The sequence below is a fragment of the Danio rerio genome, chromosome 7 (assembly GCF_049306965.1).
Source record: "Danio rerio strain Tuebingen ecotype United States chromosome 7, GRCz12tu, whole genome shotgun sequence".
Classification (NCBI taxonomy): domain Eukaryota; kingdom Metazoa; phylum Chordata; class Actinopteri; order Cypriniformes; family Danionidae; genus Danio; species Danio rerio.
This window is the reverse complement of record NC_133182.1, coordinates 7,914,953-7,937,869: the sequence shown is the minus strand read 5'-3', so window position 1 is coordinate 7,937,869 and position 22,917 is coordinate 7,914,953. Positions and strand designations below refer to the sequence as shown.

The 22,917-nt window shown below is 40.7% G+C and overlaps 2 long non-coding RNA genes across 2 annotated transcripts; both read right to left on the bottom strand.

Moving 5' to 3' along the window:
- Positions 1-4,852: 4,852 nt before the first annotated feature.
- LOC103911601 (uncharacterized) lies at positions 4,853-6,231 on the bottom strand. The gene is made up of 3 exons (XR_011009202.2): positions 6,183-6,231; positions 5,948-6,050; positions 4,853-5,760 (listed from the first exon to the last, which is right to left on the bottom strand). It is a non-coding gene; the product is annotated as an uncharacterized lncRNA (long non-coding RNA).
- Positions 6,232-13,283: 7,052 nt separating this feature from the next.
- Positions 13,284-22,489, bottom strand: LOC141375290 (uncharacterized). The gene is made up of 4 exons (XR_012383092.1): positions 22,461-22,489; positions 14,380-14,482; positions 13,885-14,192; positions 13,284-13,842 (listed from the first exon to the last, which is right to left on the bottom strand). It is a non-coding gene; the product is annotated as an uncharacterized lncRNA (long non-coding RNA).
- Between the last annotated feature and the right edge of the window lie 428 nt (positions 22,490-22,917).

The window sequence follows — 22,917 nt, the reverse complement described above, 5'->3', positions numbered from 1 at the left end:
GGCTGCACAATGATGTCTTCAAGCCTTTTCTGCTAGAGGGCTGGGTTTCCACGTCTCCAGGGGAGACCGTGAAAGCCGTATCCATCTTGTGGGACACTGGTGCCGCCCACTCCTTCATTCGGGAGAGCATTCTGCATTTGTCGGAGAGGACTTATACTGGTTCAGATGTTTTAATTCGCGGAATTGAACTGGGTTGTGTGAAAATTCCGGTTCATTCTGTGTTTTTAAAATCTGCACTTGTCACTGGAGCAGTTAAAGTCGGGGTGTGCGCACAATTTCCCGTTGAAGGGGTAGATTTTAATCTGGGGAACGATTTGGCCGGAGGTAGTGTTTTTCCCTGTCCAATTGTGTCCGATTTCCCCGATAATAATATTGCTGAGGTAACCGACACGTCTAAATTTTTCCCAGCCTGTGCGATTACACGCTTGCAGTCACGGAAATTTGAAGATACTGTTAATTTGTCTGATTCGTTTTTGCTGCGCTCGGATCCTACCGAGTTCGTTCTGTCAGTGGATGACAAAGTGGTGAATGATAATGAAATAAAATTGAACAATCAAATTATTAAAATTGGTCGTAAACAATTGAGTGAAGCGCAAAAATCCGACCTGTCATTGTCTTATTGTATTGACTCTGCTGTCCAAACCAAGTCGGAGTTAGACGGAGTTAGAATTGGATACTTTTGGGATGGTGATATTCTGATGCGTAAATGGACATCAGTGTCTGTGGTTGATCCAGACACACCGCCCACCTATCAAATTGTGTTGCCAGCCTGTTACCGGTCGGCAGTGTTGAAATTAGCGCATGACCACGTCATGGCAGGACACTTTGGTGTTAATAAAACTTTTAGTCGCATCACTAAGTATTTCTTTTGGCCTAGTCTAAGATCAAGTGTCGGGAATTACTGTCGTTCATGTCATGCGTGTCAGGTCGCCGGGAAGCCTAATCAAGTCATGTGGCCGGCTCCCTTGCATCCTATACCAGTGATGGGTGAGCCCTTTGAGCGTTTGATTTTGGATTGTGTTGGTCCCCTTCCAAAATCTAAACAGGGTTATCAGTACATTTTAACTCTAATGTGAGCGGCCACTAGATTTCCCGAAGCTGTACCTTTACGCAACATTAAAACTCAGTCTATCGTGAAGGAGCTGATTAAATTCTGTTCCCTCTTTGGTCTGCCTCGCGTAATTCAAACCAATCGTGGCACGAATTTTATGTCAACTCAGTTTAAGCGTGCGCTCGAGGCAATTTCAGTGTCACATCAAGTCTCCAGCGCGTACCATCCTCAATCACAGGGAGCGTTAGAGCGCTTCCACCAAACGCTTAAAACAATGTTGCGTACTCACTGTGTCGATGCAGACAAAGATTGGGCAGAGAGCCTCCCGTTTTTATTGTTTGCTGTGAGAGAAACCGTGCAAGATTCGCTCGGATATAGTCCGGCAGAGCTCGTTTATGGCCATGTTTTTCGCAGCCCTTTGAAGCTTTTAAATGAGCAGTTACTAGCGAGTGAGTCTTCTACTGTACCAGTAACGGAGTACGTGGACTCGTTACGTAAACGTTTGTCGCGCTCATGTGAGCTTGCCAAAATTCACCTTACCAATTCTCAAGCGTCTATGAAGGAGCATTATGATAAACGGAGTGTTACCCGTTCATTTGAGCCAGGTGATTTAGTGCTCGCCTTACTGCCGGTGCCAGGCTCCGCGCTCCAGACTAAATTTGAGGGCCCGTATGTGATAAAAAGAAAAATCAATGACACAAACTATGTGATAAAAACTCCTGATCGTCGTAAGAAAATCAAAATGTGCCATATCAACATGCTGAAACTCTATCACTCAAGAAACCCTAGCGAAGTGAAAGGTAAATCTGCAGTGGCAGTGGCAGTGCCAGCTGATTCAAAAGAGAGTGATATGGATGTGGAAATTTGTGACGCAGTGTGTGTGGGGAGTTTACAAAACTCCGTAATATTAAAGGACCTGAATTCCCGTCTGTCTTACCTAGGTGATGGTCAAAAAGACAGTGTGATAAACTTGATACACAGTTTCCCAGAGATTTTCACAGATGTTCCGTCCCGCACTAACGTTTTGAGTCACGATATTGATGTTGGCAGCGCATCTCCAATCAAGCAACACCCGTATAGAGTCAATCCTTTTAAACGCAAAATTATGAAAACGGAAGTGGAGTACATGCTCGCTCATGGTTTTGCAGAGCCATCTCAGAGTGCATGGAGTTCGCCCTGCCTTTTAGTTCCGAAATCTGATGCATCTTTTCGTTTTTGCACTGATTTTAGAAAAGTAAATAAAGTTACCAAACCTGACTGTTTTCTGTTGCCGAGGATGGATGACTGTATAGACAAAATTGGACCTGCAAAGTTTGTTACAAAGCTTGACTTGCTTAAAGGGTATTGGCAAATCTCACTTAGTGCACGCGCTGCTGAAATTTCTGCCTTTGTCACCCCAGACTTCTTTGGTCAGTACTCTGTGATGGCGTTCGGGATGAGGAACGCCCCTTCCACATTCCAAAGACTTATGAATATTGTCTTACGAGACATCAAAAACTGTGACTCGTATTTGGATGATATTGTGGTGTACTCTTCCACGTGGGAGGAGCACATTGAAACCTTACGTGAGGTATTTTCAAGATTGAAAGCTGCGTCATTGACTGTAAACCTCGCTAAATGCGAATTTGCCAAAGCTTATGTCACCTACTTGGGTAAACGTGTGGGGCAGGGCCAAGTTTCCCCTGTCAATGCTAAAGTAGAGGCTATAATGAATTTTCCCAAGCCTTCTAACAAGCGAGAGCTGCGCCGTTTTCTCGGCATAGCCGGGTATTACAGAGGGTTTTGCCGCAACTTTGCCAGCCTGGTGGCTCCCCTGACTGATCTTCTTCGGCCCTCCAACGTATTTCGCTGGTCTCCTGAGTGTTAACTTTCTTTTAATGGTGTAAAAGTTCTGCTGAGCAACGCACCTGTTCTCACTGCTCCGAACTTTGAGCGCCCATTTCAGCTGGAGGTAGACGCAAGCGCTGTGGGAGCGGGAGCTGTCCTTTTACAAAGTGCTGAAACTGGCATTGTAAAACCCGTGTGCTACTTCTCAAAGAAATTTAATCGAAACCAGTGTAACTATAGCACAATTGAAAAAGAAGCCCTTGCTTTGTTACTAGCTTTGAAACACTTCGAAGTTTATTTGGGTGGTTCAAGTTTCCTGATCAAAGTTTACACCGACCACAACCCTTTGGTGTTTCTAAACCGCATGTTTAATGCGAATCAACGGTTGATGCGTTGGGCACTTTTACTGCAGGAATTTAATCTTGAAATTGTGTACAAGCGCGGGACTGAGAATGTGATCGCGGACGCGCTGTCCAGAGCTCCTGGTGTTGAAAGCTCTGTGTAAAGTTAAAAAAAAAAAATTTGGTGTAATTTTTTTTTTTTTTTTTACTATGGGTGGGGAGGAGTGTTACATATTGAGTAACATTAATTGTGACAATGCAAGTGTGTATTGTTCCTGTGTGTTTCCTCCATTATCTATCTCTTTCTCTCTCTCTCTCTCTCTCCACATGAGGGGAGATCAGGTGCAGCTGTGAGAGGGGCGGCGCCAGCTATAAAGGCACGCCGTTGACGCTCCTCATCGAGTTCTCTTCCTGATTCCCCTCGCTTTTGTGTGTGTCTGAGCAGCTCGCTCTGAGTTCTCTGTGCGGCAGTGATCTGTCTGAAACCTTTTGTTCAAATTAATCCAGTGAGATACTCTGTTAAATACGGCAATAGGACGGTAACCTGCATTAGCGGTGGCTGATTGTGTAATGCCTTTCTCCAACCCTGTTTCAAAGTCATCTGGTGAGATACTCTGTTAAATACGGTACTAGGACGGTATCATGTGTTAGCTGTGGCTAATATTTACCTTAATGCTGAATGATCAACGGGAAGGCCCTTTTTCTTTTGTCCAGTTTTCTCCTGTTTTGTGGTTAGTTATGGAGGTTAGAATTGTATGCTTTATTTATGGAATTTTATTTTTGGTATAGGTAAGAGGTTTAATATTAGGTAGCGTACCTTGTTTTGTTTGTTGTTTTGGCCTTTTTGTTCCTTGATTCTGATTTTGATCTTTTTGTTTAATAAATCTGATACCCCTTATTGACAACTTGGCCTGTGTGTGTGTGCTTGGGGAACAGGAATGGGGACTCCGGGTGACCACTTTTTATAGTGGTCATCCTTAAACTTATGTGCGTAGCGGGGTGCATCCGCTACGTAACAATAACCAAACACCCTACCTTTAGTCATCTTCGTTTTGAAGAATCCCCCCTTCCACCCCATCTCCTCCTCTTTTCTACAGGGCAGCACGGCGGCCCAGTGGCTAGCATTGCAGCCTCACAGCAAAAAATGCCTCCGACTCGGGTATCCACCCAACCGGTCAGCATTTTTGTGCGGAGTTCGTGTTCTCCCCGTGCTTGCGTGGGTTTTCCCCAGGTCCTCCGGTTTCCTCCCACACCCCCAAAAACATGAGACTAAGTAAATTGACTAAACCAAATTAGCACCAAATTCAATTCTGTCAGCAACACATCACCTTAGATTCAAACTCCCCTCTCGCCCTGCAACGGAAGGGAGCTCCGGGCTCGAGGATCTTTTGAGCTCGGGGCTCTCTCCCGGGACAGCATGCCAAACTAGCTTATTACCAATCATCAGCTAAGTGTGAACTCTTGAAATCACTTTTGTTGGCATTTCTGTTGTCCATGTGTAGCAAGTACGATTGATTTGTCGCGATAGCGTATTTTTCAATGTGGGCCAATTAGTCAGAAGAGAAAGAACGGCTACTAGAGAGAGAAAAGCAGCACAGCAGGTGAGTGAATAATCAGACACAGTCAGTTTTTTCCTTCAATATAGTTTATATAATTAGAAATATGTTATAAGTTTGTGAATTTCTGTCCAATAAGCATAAGTAATTATGTATATATAGGTTCAATTATAAATTATAATAATGAAAAGTAAATAATTTTCTCTTTTTTTCTTTACACAGATGAACGTGAAGTCAATGTACAGTTAAAACAAAGTTGTGATCAAGACAGTTGAGAAATTTCAAACACTTGTACAAAATGAAAATAAAAATCTTAGAAAGCTACAACACTGTGTTACCCTTTGTATAAAACAAAGTAAAGAAGGCAATAAATTGTGATTAAAAATACTCTGTATTCTCAAATGTAATAAATAAAAGAAAATAAAGAAATAAATCAATAATAAATATACCAACTCTACTCAAATGCAGGCTATAATTCAATATTCACACTTTTAACTCAATAAATCATTAATCTGCTGAAATAAATCACCTCTCTCTTCAAAGAATCAATACACAGTTCAAATGAATCACCTTCCTGTTCAAAAGATCGTTACTCTGTTCAAATGAATCGTTCGCTACTCAAAAGATTCGGTTTGCTGTCCAAAAGATTTGTTTCGCTTTTAGATGATTCGTTCCACCGTTTGCCGTTCACAGTTCAATACCAAGGATTTTGTAAAAGAGAACTGTTGATTCTCTTAGCTCAGTTCCAGTAAAGGTTTTCCGTTGAGGATTTTAGGAAAAGTAAGAAGGAAAACCGGAAGGTCGCGATGAGTCCGAGTCTCGTTTCTCCAAACAATCAAAAGAACTCTCCTACCAGTCCGGTGGCACAAACACACATTCTAACAGGAGAGTCGGTTCCGTGGGTGGCTCGCGGTAAGTTTCTCCTCGAGTCCAACGTGAATTAGGGACTCATCACAGATGCTTCGACACACACAAAAAACCCAGCCTTGCAAAACACAAGGCAAATATCAATTAATAGAATGTCTTTAACAATAAATCTCATATGTACACTCTTCATATGCACATTTACTCAACATATATACACACATTGATCATAACATTCCTCAAATACCACATTTTTGACACTACTTGAAATCATGTTAAAATGAAAACAAAAATAAACACAAACTCACCAAGGAAATCACTCAAAATCAAAGCGAAAACCCAGGAAAACTCCAGGTGGCACTCGTGTGCAGATTTCACTCTCATATACAAATGACGCTTTTTCTCTCAATCCTTAATCAAAAATATATTACATAAATCATTGCAGCATCTTATTAATGGTAAAATTGCACAGTTAATACGAATTTAGAACATTAAAAGATATAAATCTAATAATTTTCTACTGATAATACAATAACAACTTACTTCTCTCACTCCCTTGCAAACACTGTATCACCATAGCAACAGTAAACACAAACTAACAGACAAGCGAGATTTGTTATTGTTTGGAAAGCTGATCTGCTGCTAAAGTGTAAGGCACGATGATGTCATTCTAAAGCACTACTCCCTTGAATGCTGTATAATACTCTTTTATAAATTATTTATATAAATAAATAATTTTAATGTATATTATTTAATCGAGTATTCTGCCAGTGTTTTTTCTCATATTTATAAGGGTATTTCTATTTTTTCTATTGCTGTGTACTACCAACTAGTAACCTGGGTTATCCGGGTTACATTCTCCCCGCCTGGAATCTATGCAGGTCTCTCTGCATCTTTTAGGCTGCGTAACGGCAGCAGAAGGGAACATTTTTTGCATTAAAAGAGAGGCTTCTCTGGGGCAATCAGACTCCTCTAAAGATGCAGTGACTGCTGTACTGAGACCTTGTAGTAAGGATTGTATAACCAGAGAAAGAGGATTCCCTAATTGAGAGTACTGTAGCCTTTGTGGTGGCTCACGGTGTCTTTGCGAACGTCTCAATGTATTTCTTTCAACCTGGTCGATCACTGCCTGGCCACTGTGAATATTTCTCTGATCAGCTTCATCATCTATTTCACTCAATATTTCCAGTTCATCTCTCTGTTCCAATAGTTCTTGATCATTTACTACAGGTACGTTTCTCAACATATCTGGTCTAACAGAATCCATTACAGGTGTGTTCCCTCTTTCAGGTTCACTCATTGGACAGTTTTCATCTTCAGGTAAGTAAGCTAAGTTCTCTTGTGGTATCTCTATTGCAGGACAGTCATTGATTTTACTTTTCACGACTCTTGTTTTACTAGAAAGTTCTGCAATCGGCCTGTCTCTTGAAGGCTCAACATGTCTTGGATTGAAGAGGATTCTGCTCTCTACTTTTGGTAAGTGTCTACGTGAGTAGTGATCCATTGAATCATCCTCAGAGTCAGAACTCTCAGTCATAGTATCAGGTTCTCTTGCACTAGTGTTTGCTCGAGTTCTAGGTCTGCGGGGTGGTTTAGGTTTTACTGGCTCAGGCATGCTTTCTTGTAAGAATCCACAGGGCAGCAGCAAGTCTCGATGCAGTGTGCGAAGTGGGCCATCGCTGCCTTCTGGACTAACAGTATAAACAGGTAAGTCTCCCGCCTTCTTTAACACAACATAGATTTATTTCTCCCACTTATCAGCCAATTTATGCTTTCCTCTTAGCTTGACATTCCGTACTAGAACACGATCTCCAACCTCAAGGAATGAGGTGACTACTCGCTCAACAAATCGTTACTTGTTCCTTCTTGCTAATTTTGAGGCATTCTCAGTAGCTATTCTACAGCTTTCCTCTAAGCGATCTTTCAGATTTCTCACATAAATGGAATGAGATGGGGATGACCCAGTAGCAGGTAAACCAAATGCTATGTCTACTGGCAGCCGAGGCTGTCTCCCAAACATCAGCTCATAAGGTGAGAATCCTGTTGTGTCATTACGAGTGCAATTGTAAGCATGGACTAATGGTTTAACAAAGTCTTTCCAATAGGTCTTTTGTTTGTCCTCCAGGGTCCCTAACATTTGGAGCAATGTTCTGTTGAAACGTTCTACAGGGTTGCCTCTGGGATGGTAAGGCGTAGTTCTTACTTTTTGTATTCCTGCTATGCCACACAGTTCTTTGATTATTCTTGACTCAAAGTCGGGCCCCTGATCACTCAGAATTCTTTCAGGAAACCCGTAATGGATGAAAAAGTTGTCCCATAAGCATTTGGCCACAGTTTCAGCTTTCTAGTTTCTAGTGGGCACTGCAACAGCATACTTGGTGAAATGATCAGTAATTACAAGGATGTCTTTAGTGTTGCTTCGATCAGGCTCTAGTGACAAGTAGTCTATGCAGACTAGTTCAAGGGGTCTGCTGGTTGTGATATTAACCAGGGGTGCAGCCCGCTCAGGAGGGGTCTTTCGTTTTACACATCGCTCACAGGTCTTTACTTTCTCTTCCACAGTTATTGCCATTTTTGGCCAGTAAAAACGGGCTCTAGCCAGGTCCAAAGTCCTTTCAATTCCGAGATGCCCCATGTCATTGCGCAGATTTTTTAATACATTTCCTCTGAGCTTTTTGGGTAAGGCCAACTGATACAATACGCCTCTTGGGTCCTGTCTCTTTCTAAATAAGATTCCATTCTTGAACTCAAAGCAGTCCCACTCTTTTAGCCACAAAGCTACTTCTGCAGGCTCTACTTTCCCATGAGGTTTCTTTCCAGAATCAAGGTGCCTAATTACTTTTTCAAGCACTGGATCAGTTCTTTGACATTCTTTTAACTCTTCCTCTGACATTTGGGGAAGTACTGGAAGGCCTCCTGCCTCCTGCTGGAATTCTTGGGGTACTGCATCAACACTTTGGGACAGTGATTCTACCACAGTAAGTTGAGAATATGGTAGGTTAGAATCACCACAGCTCTGATATACTTGGTGTCGTTCACAGAGGGCTTTTACTGCATCGGGCAAGATAACTTGTTGTTCTGTCTCAGCCAAGTGATGGAGAGTGAATTGTTTGATTCTTTCACGTTCTTTCTGAGAGGCGAAGTCATCAATCTGTTCATCATGGGGCTGTTTTGAGAGTCCATCTGCATCTAGATTTCTTTTGCCTGCACGATACTGGATCTTAAAATTGAATGTTGACAGGCTGGACAGCCATCTGTAACTGGTTGCATCGAGTTTTGCAGATGTTAATATGTAGGTGAGTGGGTTGCTGTCTGTAATCACAGTGAACTCTCCTCCATACAGATAGTCACTGAATTTGGCTGTGACTGCCCACTTGAGTGCAAGGAACTCTAATTTGTGAGCGGGGTACTTTGCTTCACTTTTACTTAGTCCCCTACTTGCAAAGGCAATCACCCTCATTCGACCTTCCTGCTCTTGATAAAGAGCTGCTCCAAGTCCAACAGTGCTGGCATCAGTGGTCAACACAGGGGAGTCTAGGATCTGCGTATCCTAGGACTGGAGCAGAGGTCAACTTCTCTATGATTTTGTTAAATGCCCACTGACAATCCTGGTTCCATCGCTCTCCAAACTGTTCTTTAGGATCCAGGTAAGGTGTACTTTTTGTGGGTTTTCGTTTCTGATTTTTCTGCTGTGGGGGATATCCAATAGTAAGGTCGTTAAGGGGTCTTGTGATTTTTGAGAAGTCTTGAACGAACCTTCTGTAGTATCCTGCAAATCCAAGAAAAGATTTCAGTTCTTTAAGGTTTTTAGGTCTTGGCCAGGTTTTGAGAGCTTCAATTTTGGTTGGATCTGTTTCAACACCATTCTGAGAGACTATGTGGCCTAAGTACTGGACTGATGTTTGGAAAAACTTGCACTTCTTGGGAGAAAGCTTTAATCCGTATTCTTTTAGTCGTGTCAGGACTTGCAAGAGTTTGGCTTTGTGCTCTTCTAATGTCTTGGAAAAGACAATAAGGTCGTCTATGAAAACTAGGACGTCTTTTCTGTTAAGATCACCCATGCATCGCTCCATCAGCCTCTGAAATGTACTTGGTGCATTAGTGACGCCTTGAGGCATTCTGTTGAATTCATAGAATCCTAAAGGACAGACGAATGCAGTCTTTGATTTATCAGCCTCTTCCATCTCAATTTGATAAAAGCCTGATTTTAAGTCGAGAACTGAAAACCATTTGGAGCCAGATAGAACAGAAAAGGCTTCCTCCAAATTAGGCAGGGCATATGCATCTTTTACAGTTTGCGAGTTTAACTTTCTGAAGTCAATGCAGAGGCGTACATCATTGTTTTTCTTTCTTACTACTACAATTGGAGAAGCAAAAGAGGATTCAGATTCTCTGATGATGTTTGCATCAAGGAGTTCTTTAAGATGCCGTCTTACAGCATCGACATCCTGGGGATGGATAGGCCGAGCACGCTGCTTGAATGGGGTGCTATCACTGAGATGGATATGGTGTTTTACTTTGTTTGTGTGGCCATAATCCAAGTCATGAAGTGCAAATACATCCTGCATGGAGTTTACAAGATCAGTTATCTTTTCCTTCCAATCATTTGATAACGGAGAGTCACCAAAGTCAGGGATGATTCTATTTTGTGCAGGACTTGTAACTTTGCTCACAGAAGCATTTACTGGTTTTCTTCCCTCAATCACACTTTGAACAGCATGTACTTCGGCCAATACTGCTTTTGGAGGAATAGTTAAATCAATTTGTGTCTCATTTCTTAGCACTATTGGTATTTGGACATTGCGTTTTGCAGGTAGAGAATGCAAACTGCTTGCCACAAGTAATCCACCAGGCAAAGATGACGATACTGAGGTTTCAATTGTAACACAAGTCTCTGAGAGTGGCCCAATAACTTTGACGCATCCATTAAGAACTACAGTACTTCCAGCTGCTATCACTTCAGGCATGTCTCCTTTTACTTTCACTTGGCCCAGGACATTCATACCAGCCTGCTGCAGTCTTGCTTCTAGAACTCTTATCACAGCTTGATACCCTTGATAACGTGACATAACTCTGGGCTTGACTGTTTGAGCATGACCAGCATATAAGACATCTAGGGTGTTAGTGCCAATAAGGATTTGGGGTGTTTGTGTTAGGTCTGGGACAACTAGGGCCAATGTTGGAACTTCTGCCTCAGTTCCTAAAAACTCTTGTGGAAACTTTAGAGTCAGTTCAACATATCCAAGGTAAGGAACGGCTTGGCCGTTTGCCCCTTCAACCTCCAACAGATGATTCAATGGCTGCATAGGATGTCGTGACAGGTAGCGGTTGTAGAAAGACATGGGGACTGTTGTGACTTGAGACCCTGTGTCTAGCAAGCAGTTCACTTCCTTTTCTTCAATTTTGACTCTAGCAGTACACTTCATTCCCACTAGTCCGGCTGGTAACTTTAAGGAGTTCCTGGTATCTGTATGCTTATTAAGTGCCTGTTGATTATTTGGGCTTTGTTTTCTCTCAGTCCCCATCCGCCCTGCGATGGAGACTGATTTTAGTTTAAAGGCACTGTGGCTCCTCCATTTCTAAGATCCCACTCAGCTTGTTTCTCTCTTAAATTTTGTCTCTTTTCTTCAACTCTTAATGGGTTTGGTGCATTTTCACAGTAAATGGCAAGATGACCATCATCTCCACAGCGAAAGCAATACCATGGTCTGGGTCGATTGGTTCTTAATTCAGTGGTTTTTTGCCTTCCATTTCTCTCTCGACTGACACCAAAATCACTAGGATTATTACTCTGTTGAGGGGATTTCTCAAACTGCTTTCTCTGTGCTCCAGAAGTGGCAAGTTGGACTTTAAGCTCTGCTATCTGTCCTTTTAGTTGCTGAAGCTCACTTGCCTCAGTTCTCTCCCTTACTTGCTGGTCAGCTGCTGTTTTAATGGCAGTGATTTGACTTCGGAGAGCCATAATCTCTTTTTTCAAAGCATCAGCTTCAGATGTTTCAGGATACTGGGTTTTACTTTTCTGTTTAGAAACTTTCTGTTTTGGATTGTCGAATGCTGGAATATTAGTAGCATCCACTTCAAGTGAGTTATCAAAATGAGCAGACTGTTGGTGAGTTATTGTTCTTATTTTGAGTGGGGTTGTGAGGGTCTGCCCAAACCAAGATGCTTTCTCATTCTCTCTTCTTTTGAAGTTTTCTTCTCCTCAGCTGTTCTTAAGAGTACTGCTAACTCAGCAAAGGAGAGTGGATCAGCTTTTATTCTCTCTAGCTGCAATTCAACTATCAAGGCATTGTCCCAACAGCCATGGCAGAACTGTTTCAGGAGATAACGGTCTCGTTCACTCTCCGCAATCCCTCCACGCCTAATGGTAGTGCACAAGAGCACATACAATCTATGAAGATAGGCAGATGATTTTTCACCAGGATCCTGCAGAGTGTTTATGAACTTTGCTAATAATTCATCTCCATCTTCCACTGAACCGTAAACAGACTCTAGTAACCTCAGACACTCTGATGCTGGAGCAGTGGGGCTCACATGCTTAATGACATCTGAAGCAGGCGGTAACAGGCTGTCTAGAATTTTTTGCATTTTATGTGACTCAGAAAGGGATAACTCATTCAACAAATAGTCAACGCTTGTCCGCCATGTGTCGAAGTCAGGCTCATTACCTGGACGAGGCATCCTTCCAGAAAAGGCTTTTAAGCGGAAAGAAGCACTGTGTTGGGGCACTGTTTCACTCATCTTCACAACATGTTCCATAATTACTCTCTAAATGTCTGGGGGGTGCATAGAGGATATAGGAATTCTCACAGATACAGAATTGGCTTCTGTTAAACTATGGGGCAATGTAGTACTCATGTTCACCTTGGCTGGGTTGTTATTATCAATTTTTAGAGCAGATGGCTTGAAACTTCCAGTTTGCTGAGGGGTGTTAGTTACACTTGTCAAGACTTTTGTGCTGGATTTTAAAATTTCAAGTCCACAATCTTCTCTGTGTGATGCATCATCCAAATGTGTCACTCCATTCATTTTCATTGAATTTTGCTTAATGATATCTTGTTGGGATTCTACATTTTTATCCTCTAGTGACTTCAGTTGCTTTGCTGTGTCGCTAGATGTGGCGGTGCTGTAAGCAGTACTCAATTTGTGTATGCGGAATATAACGCTCATATCAGTAAGGCTTACGATAGTCAAAGGCAATTGAGGCTCAATGTTGCAAATGGCGGAGTTGTGTGAAAACTCAACAACTGCATTATGATGAAATACAGATTGCGGATCATCAATCAGAAAGTTTTGCAGTATAGAACCAAATCTCAAAAGGTAGGATTCTACGACTTCATCTGTTTCAGTTAGGGTTAAACCACTAATAATCACTGCATTTTCTATTTTAACGTCTTCTCGTTCTATGACATCCATTGTAATGTTATATTTTCACTATATATGCATATTTCAATAATTATTCACCTCAAAAGCTGCTGCTTTCTCGCTCCTGGCTGGCTCGCCAAGATTGTAGCAAGTACGATTGATTTGTCGCGATAGCGTATTTTTCAATGTGGGCCAATTAGTCAGAAGAGAAAGAACGGCTACTGGAGAGAGAAAAGCAGCACAGCAGGTGAGTGAATAATCAGACACAGTCAGTTTTTTCCTTCAATATAGTTTATATAATTAGAAATATGTTATAAGTTTGTGAATTTCTGTCCAATAAGCATAAGTATTTATGTATATATAGGTTCGATTATAAATTATAATAATGAAAAGTAAATAATTTTCTCTTTTTTTCTTTACACAGATGAACGTGAAGTCAATATACAGTTAAAACAAAGTTGTGATCAAGACAGTTGAGAAATTTCAAACACTTGTACAAAATGAAAATAAAAATCTTAGAAAGCTACAACACTGTGTTAGCCTTTGTATAAAACAAAGTAAAGAAGGCAATAAATTGTGATTAAAAAATACTCTGTATTCTCAAATGTAATAAATAAAAGAAAATAAATCAATAAATCAATAATAAATATACCAACTCTACTCAAATGCAGGCTATAATTCAATATTCACACTTTTAACTCAATAAATCATTAATCTGCTGAAATAAATCACCTCTCTGTTCAAAGAATCAATACACAGTTCAAATGAATCACCTTCCTGTTCAAAAGATCGTTACTCTGTTCAAATGAATTGTTCGCTACTCAAAAGATTCGGTTTGCTGTCCAAAAGATTTGTTTCGCTTTTAGATGATTCGTTCCACCGTTTGCCGTTCACAGTTCAATACCAAGGATTTCGTAAAAGAGAACTGTTGATTCTCTTAGCTCAGTTCCAGTAAAGGTTTTCCGTTGAGGATTTTAGGAAAAGTAAGAAGGAAAACCGGAAGGTCGCGATGAGTCCGAGTCTCGTTTCTCCAAACAATCAAAAGAACTCTCCTACCAGTCCGGTGGCACAAACACACATTCTAACAGGAGAGTCGGTTCCGTGGGTGGCTCGCTGTAAGTTTCTCCTCGAGTCCAACGTGAATTAGGGACTCATCACAGATGCTTCGACACACACAAAAAACCCAGCCTTGCAAAACACAAGGCAAATATCAATTAATAGAATGTCTTTAACAATAAATCTCATATGTACACTCTTCATATGCACATTTACTCAACATATATACACACATTGATCATAACATTCCTCAAATACCACATTTTTGACACTACTTGAAATCATGTTAAAATGAAAACAAAAATAAACACAAACTCACCAAGGAAATCACTCAAAATCAAAGCGAAAACCCAGGAAAACTCCAGGTGGCACTCGTGTGCAGATTTCACTCTCATATACAAATGACGCTTTTTCTCTCAATCCTTAATCAAAAATATATTACATATGTGACCTTTATACTTCACTCCCGAACCCACTTCATTCACCCTTCAGCAATACACACACACTGGACTCGGATGAGGAGGATTTTATTTTGCCCTGCACACAGAGCAGTAACAGTGAGATCAACACGGTTTAACTTAGCATCCACATCCACAGCAGTTCTCCCTAACTCTGCTGCAGTCTATACTGAAAGCTTATATTATTATTATATAAAACAAAGACAGAAATATAAAAATACAGAAAATGCTTAACTAATATCACTGAATAAACACATTTAATACCTTAACACAAAATATAATAGAAAATTACCTGCACACAGAGCAGTAACAGTGAGATCAACACGGTTTAACTTAGCATCCACATCTAAAACACATATAACTCCATTAGCGCTTGCTGTATAAGCACATGGGGGAAAATATCAAGATGAGATTAAAAGTATCAAAATCAAACAAATATGACAAGAAAACCCACTCTGTCGATCAATAAATGTATATAAAGTGTGATAGACTTTTAAAGCTGCATTCAATCAATAATTTAAATGATATTTTTATATTTTAGTGTGGAGCTAACACAAACCCGACTCACCCACAGCAACTCCCTAACTCTGCTGCAGTCTATACACAGACTCTGTGCGCAATAGCGCCACCGGCGAACTAGCAGGAACTGCACTCCCATTAAAGCAGGATTTAATAATAAACTATTAACATGGTACATATTTATTTCGTTACATACACCCCCCTTAAATCCTGCTTAATGGGGATATGTATGTCAACCAAACAAACTAACATTGAAGAAAAGAAAAGAAAAAAAATTCAATACATGGGACATCTACTTCACATATTCAATCAATAAAGGAAGAAGGGGAAAAACATATGGAGTATGATTCTGTCAATCAATATGTTCTCCTATGAGGAGTACGATAAGATAAGGGAGGCGCCTAACCCCAATCTTATAGCAGACTAAAGAGATGCCTGTTACACCTCAAATATTTCATCATATACTAACTCCTTGCTAGATCCCTAAATCTGTTTCAACCTGTTTCTCCTTTGTTCCTTTAAAAAAAAAATTTTGTATCAATTCTATGTGAAAAAGCTTTTAACTAAATAAACAAAAGAACTCACAGTAGAGTCAGAACTGTCCATGTGTTGTTCATTCATTTCACAAATTAGTCTTTTAGGAGGCTTAATGATTCTACCAACTCTGGTTTGAGCTACTGCTGAGTCCAAGCACTTAGGTTGAGTGCACACCACAAGTTCCTCAGTGGCCTTTGTGAACTGCTCTCTTTCAGTCAAATTACAGAGATTTTGACCTCCTTCTTCAGGTAAGTCAACATCACCTGTCACAGTTGCATCACTCCTTTCAACAGTATTTATCTCTTCAACATCATTTTCATTCAAATTCCCAGCATCAAGGCTTGCAGAGTCCAACATATCTAGAGAACAGTCCGACACATTGGTTAAGTTTGCATCCATTGATTGATCAACGTCCTCAACAAAATCCTCTGGATTACTCAATATCCAGTTTGCCGTTCTGCCATCAATATCAGATTCCTCTCCACAGGCAACAATTTCATCATTCCTGTCATCCTCCTGTGCATCCTGTTCTTGGGGTTCATCAACTGGAAGAAAGTTCACAGGTAACAGCAGATTTCTATGAACTACCCTCACTTTGTCAGAGCTGATTTCCCGAATTCTGTAAACGTTGATATTAGGATACACCGTTATGACTTCATATGGAGATGACTCCCATTTGTCAGCAACTTTTCTTCTTCCTTTTTCACCTCTGTTTGCAACCAACACTCTATCCCCAACAGCTAATGGGCAACCCTTCACCTTCCTGTTGTAAAGTCTGCCATGTCTGTCCGTTTCTTTCAGAGTGTGCATCTGAGCTATACGAGCTGCTTCTCGCAAGTCACTTCTCAGTGTGGACACAAAGTCCTTGTAATCCACAACATCCTCATTAAGAAGCACATTCTGAAATAAAACATCAATTGGGAGACGAGGAACTCTGCCAAACATGAGAAAGAATGGTGCAAAACCCGTTGTCTCATGTTCTGTGCAGTTATAACAGAAGGTAAGTTGCTGTAGTATTTGTGGCCATTTTGACTTTGTTTTAGGAGGCAATGTCCTAATCATACTTCCAAGTGTTCTATTGAACCTTTCTGCAATGCCATTACCCATGGGGTGGTATGGTGTAGTGTGTGACTTGTCTACACCTGCCATGGTCAATAGTTCCTTGATTAGTTTACTCTCGAAATTAGCCCCTTGGTCAGAGTGAATTCTTTTGGGGAATCCATAAACCAGAAAGAAGTCATTCCAGAGCCTCTTCGCAACTTGCTTGGCCGACTGATTCTGACATGGGAACGCATGGGCCATTTTTGTAAAATGATCAGTCACTATTAGCACATCCACGCATTTCCCATCTCTGAGCTCTGCCGACCAGAAGTCAATGCAGACTAGTTCCAAGGGTTCAGATGTTCGGATACTTTCCAATGGAGCACAAGCAATGGGTTCTGAGGTTTTACCAACTACACATCGATGACAGGTCTTCACATAATCATCAATATCTTTTTTCATTCCGATCCAAAAGAACCGTTGTCTTGCCAGTGATAGTGATCTACTACGCCCTTGATGTCCTGCTGCATCATGGATTCCATGAAGAACTTGAGCCTTCAATGAAGCAGGTACAACAACAAGGTACAATTTCTTGTTTAGTTTTGGATCTCTTTTCTCCTTATAAAGCACTCCATTACAAATAGCCAGTTTGTCATGATGTTTTAGCAGTTGTCTAACACTTTTAGTCTCCTTTGCTTTTTCTTTCTTAGATGGTTTTCGACGTCGCTCAATATAATAGAGAATCCGATGCAAAGTGGTATCCTGCCCCTGCTCACTAATGATGGTACTGTGTAGCAAAGGAGGACTATCCTGTTGTGATTGAAAGAGAGGAGGAACTGCCCCCATCACTTCACTCAAACCACCAGTCGAATGTGCTGCTAGTACAGCAGAAACTTCCTGACTTCCAAAAGATCCTGAATGCAAGGATTCATCACTGGTAGAGTCACATGAATTTTCACCAACTTTCTTTACAGATTGATGGTTATTTACGCACTTGAAAGCATCTTGGACTGAATTATCAACAACACCACTGACATCCTTCAAGAGAGATAAGTATGGTTCAGTAATGAGGCGGTGTCCTATGCAAGACTCAACAAATGGCTCACGGCTCAGAGCATCCGCAACAACATTTTTTGTTCCTGGGACATACTTTAGATCAAAGCTGTAAGAAGCAAGTTTTGCCACCCACCTTTGCTCACATGCATCAAGTCGTGGTTTAGTTAAAATATATGTTAGAGGATTATTGTCAGTCCATGCCGTAAAGTGTCTTCCTCTCAACCAGTGGCTAAATTTCTCTGTGATTGCCCACTTTAAAGCAAAGAACTCCAATCTGTGGGTTGGATAGTTCATTTGCGAGCGAGATAAAGTTTGGCTAGCGAAGGCTATGGGTCTGGCAATATCCTCACCTGGCAAAACTTGCGACAATACAGCTCCAACACCATCAAAAGATGCATCGACAGCCAAGATAAAAGGTTGGTCAAAATCTGGGTGAGCCAATGTCACATTTTTTGTCAAGTCTACTTTCAGAGTCTGTAAAGCCTCTTCACATTCCGCTGTCCAGTCGGCTGGGGAAAGTTTGAGGTAAGTAACTTTCTTTTTTGGTCTGCGTCCTTTCATTACAGGAGTCTGTTTGACTGTGCCTGATGTCAACTTGAATAGAGGCTTAGCTTTTGCCGAACATCCTTCAATGAAATGTTGATAATATAACACCATTCCGAGAAAGGATCTGATTTTTTTTTGACAGGGTGTTTTTCCATCAGGTTCCATTAAATCAGAAGCTTGAATCATGTTTATTGCCTCGACTTTCCCTGGGTCAGTCTTAATTCCTTCCTCACTAATGATGTGTCCAAGGAATTTAACAGAGCGTCTCAGAAAACAACATTTCTTTGGAGCCAGTTTCAGATTGTGATGGGACAACCGTGAGAGAACCATTTCAAGACGTTGAAGGGCCACAGACTCGGAAGGGGCAAACACCATCAAATCATCAAGGTAACAGAGAACACTGCTGAAATTCTCATCTCCAAAGACTGACATCATCATTCTCATAAAAGTGGCAGGGCTATTAGAGAGACCCTGAGGAAGCCTATTATACTTGTGAAGTCCAAATGGGGAAGCGAAAGCAGTGTACTTTTTGTGTCCTTCTTCCAGTGGAACATTATAATACCCCGAGGTGAGATCCATTGTTGAGAAGAATGAGTTTCCACCCAAAGCAGCCAACACATCAGACTGATGAGGTAACGGGTAGGCATCTCTAACAGTCCTCGCATTTAACCACCTAAAGTCAGTGCAGATCCTGAGATCGCTATTTTTTTTCCAAACGAGTACGAGTGGGGACGCATAGTCGCTATGCGACTTGCGAATTATTCCTTTTTCCTCCATTTCGTTTAATGCTGTTCTCAGTTTGGCATACTGGCTTGGTGGTACACGCCTGTATGGAAAACGAAAAGGCTTTTCATCAGTGAGGTTAATTCGATGGACAAATCCTATTGCCTCTCCACAATCCATTTTGTCTCTAGAGAAAACAGACTCATACTTCTCAATAATGCTCAAAAAATTGTCTTTCCAGCGAGCTGACACTTCACATGACTCCAAATCAAGGTCCCCAAGATTCAAGTCACTCAAGACCTGCTTCATCTCATCCTCTGACCTAACCGGTAAGGGTTTTTCAGTACACTACAAATTTGAGTGAATCTGTCTTGGCAGCAGTAAATCTTGAATGGCAATACAAGGTGACACATCAGCTATTTTTGCATTTCTCTTTAACACAATTCTGCAATTAGTGGGGTTGATGACTTTTAAGGGGATAGAACCATCTCCCCATAGTGGTGTTATGATCCTCCCAACCAGTATGTTTCTCGGTCTTGATCTGAACATTGTCGGCTCTACAACAACAGTACTGCCAACTGACAAGACAGTAGACTGCGGCAGCTTACCCCAAACCAGATGTTCAGTCTGTGGCTCTAAAACAACACTCCTGTGTAACTTTACAGTACCAACTTTGTTTGGTATGGATTCTCCTCTCCATCTTTCCGTATTAGAGAGAAGAGATAAAAACATAGAGCATTCATCACTCTCATTGTCATTTGACTTAGACATGAGCCTCCAGTAGCCATTAGTTTCTCTCAAATGCATCAAAAGGCCCTTTATGACATTTGTGCCCAAAATCATCTCTTCAGTTTGTCCAGGCACAACCATAGCAGGAATTAACATGGGGCAGCCGTACACTGTAGCTTTGAGATCATAAACTGCGGTAGGGGTAATATGGTGACCACCACAACCAACTATAACAATGTCTTGTGCTGACTGACTGGTAATTGTTGGGTTGCTTTCCAGTAGCTTTTTTTCAGTGGACTCGCTAATAGTACACGCCATTGATCCGCTATCGATTAAAGATTTAAGGATAAGATCTTTTTCAACTGAAACAGACGTGTGGAACAAACTATCAACTCTTAGAACTTTCTGCACCCCCTGAAATATAACAGTTTTATGTGGAGATGTTTCACTGATCATTTGGCATAAAGACTCATAATCCATTACATCATCAAAATCAGTTATGGGAGATTCACTCTTAAGATCTACGTGATCCTCCCTCACACGTAGATCATTTAGTTTGCCTGCTGATTAACTGAGGTAGAATTTCTCCTTTCCTTTGGACACTTGTTTCTGGCATGGCCAGATGAGAAGCACAGAAAGCACAGCCTGTTATCTCTACAGTGAGTAAAAGCAGAATGTGAGGGGTCTTTGCACACTAGGCATGGTGAATCATTCAAACCCGGAATTCTGGGCATGTTGCTTCTTTTCCATACTGCTTAGTAGCCTGTGCATTGCTACTATTATTCATCAGTATTAGTTATTCATCAGCGCACTTCATGAGCTGTCCATTTGTCGATGGTTTTTGAGCGACATGTCAGTGCAAGCTCTGAATTTGGACAATTCCGAATGAACATGCGAGTGACTTCGATTAATTGATTGTCTAGCACCTTTCCTTGTTGTTTTAGACACTCAACTGTGATATCAGCAGCACGGTTTAAACGCAGCCAGTAATCGAAGGGATCCTCCTGAGGTTCTGGAAGTGTAGTGTAGAAATCTTATAACGGAATAGGAGAATACTGTTGGCAACTGAAATGCTTTTGTATTATAGTGTAAACTGCATCAGGATTTGATTTGATATCCAAACTGCTTGACAGCATTCCCACTTTAACAACATCTTTGGCTGTTTTGTCGCCTCTGAAAGTCGGAGGGTCTCTAATTTCCCTTTGCCGTACTACTTGGATCTTTGAAGCATTTAACATGGACTTTTACTCAGGTGTATATTTACTACCATGATCAGTTTGAGTATGCCTTGATGCCCCTTCTGTTTGACTGTGCAAATTCAAGTGTGTAAGTATGCTATCCGCTAACTGTTGACCTACTGGCTGTACTATGTTACCCATCTGACTTATCATGTCATTGGCAGAGACTGGGGTTGAGGTGTTAATTGGCTGGGCACTGTCAGAACTAGTATAATTCACATAAACAGGGTCCACATTAGAATCCTGACAATGAATTACATTCGCTTCTAACCCAACATTATTGTTTACACCACACATAGTAGGGCTAGGGCTAATGTCCGGAAAGGGAATTGGTGTTGCTAATAAACCTCTTCCTCGACCAATACCAACAGGAGTGCCCACATAATGGGATTTAGTCAACTTTGCGTGCTCCATAAGCAATTAATTAGTGCATTCAGTGTGAAAAAGAAAGTAAAAAAAATCATAAAATTGATGTGCTATAAAATTTCAATAATACCAGACCACTTTTTGGTGTAAACTTGTTAGATAGTCCATCTATCAGTGCTTTTTTTCCGTTTGTTGTTTAAAGTCCTTGATATAAAGTCCTGGATTAACTAATAAAAAGCTTAGCTGCTGGCTTGTGCAGTGAAGGATGAAGACTTGCCCACCGGTTCGATGTTTGGATGATCTTCGACCACCTTGATTGAAGTCCTGAGTCACGGCACCAATATGACCTTTATACTTCACTCCCGAACCCACTTCATTCACCCTTCAGCAATACACACACACTGGACTCGGATGAGGAGGATTTTATTTTGCCCTGCACACAGAGCAGTAACAGTGAGATCAACACGGTTTAACTTAGCATCCACATCCACAGCAGTTCTCCCTAACTCTGCTGCAGTCTATACTAAAAGCTTATATTATTATTATATAAAACAAAGACAGAAATATAAAAATACAGAAAATGCTTAACTAATATCACTGAATAAACACATTTAATACCTTAACACAAAATATAATAGAAAATTACCTGCACACAGAGCAGTAACAGTGAGATCAACACGGTTTAACTTAGCATCCACATCTAAAACACATAACGTTATAACTCCATTAGCACTTGCTGTATAAGCACATGGGGGAGAATATTAAGATGAGATTAAAAGTATCAAAATCAAACAAATATGACAAGAAAACCCACTCTGTCGATCAATAAATGTATATAAAGTGTGATAGACTTTTAAAGCTGCATCCAATCAATAATTAAAATTATATTTTTATATTTTAGTGTGGAGCTAACACAAACCCGACTCACCCACAGCAGTTCTCCCTAACTCTGCTGCAGTCTATACACAGACTCTGTGCGCAATAGCGCCACCGGCGAACTAGCAGGAACTGCACTCCCATTAAAGCAGGATTTAATAATAAACTATTAACATGGTACATATTTATTTCGTTACACATAAATCATTGCAGCATCTTATTAATGGTAAAATTGCACAGTTAATACGAATTTAGAACATTAAAAGATATAAATCTAATAATTTTCTACTGATAATACAATAACAACTTACTTCTCTCACTCCCTTGCAAACACTGAATCACCATAGCAACAGTAAACACAAACTAACAGACAAGAGAGATTTGTTATTGTTTGTAAAGTTGTTCTGCTGCTATAGCAGAAGGCACGATGATGTCATTCTAAAGCACTACTCCCTTGAATGCTGTATAATACTCTTTTATAAATTATTTATATAAATAAATAATTTTAATGTATATTATTTAATCGAGTATTCTCCCAGTGTTTTTTCTCATATTTATAAGGGTATTTCTATTTTTTCTATTGCTGTGTACTACCAACTAGTAACCTGGGTTATCCGGGTTACATTGTGTTTTGCTTCCACCGTCTCATGGTAAAATTGACACACCTTTTTAAGTGTTGCAGGGATAACGGGCTTATCTCCAAAGAACCCCCTGAAATGCTGAAAATATTAAGGAGTATATGGTTATCCAATGTGATACAAAAACTAC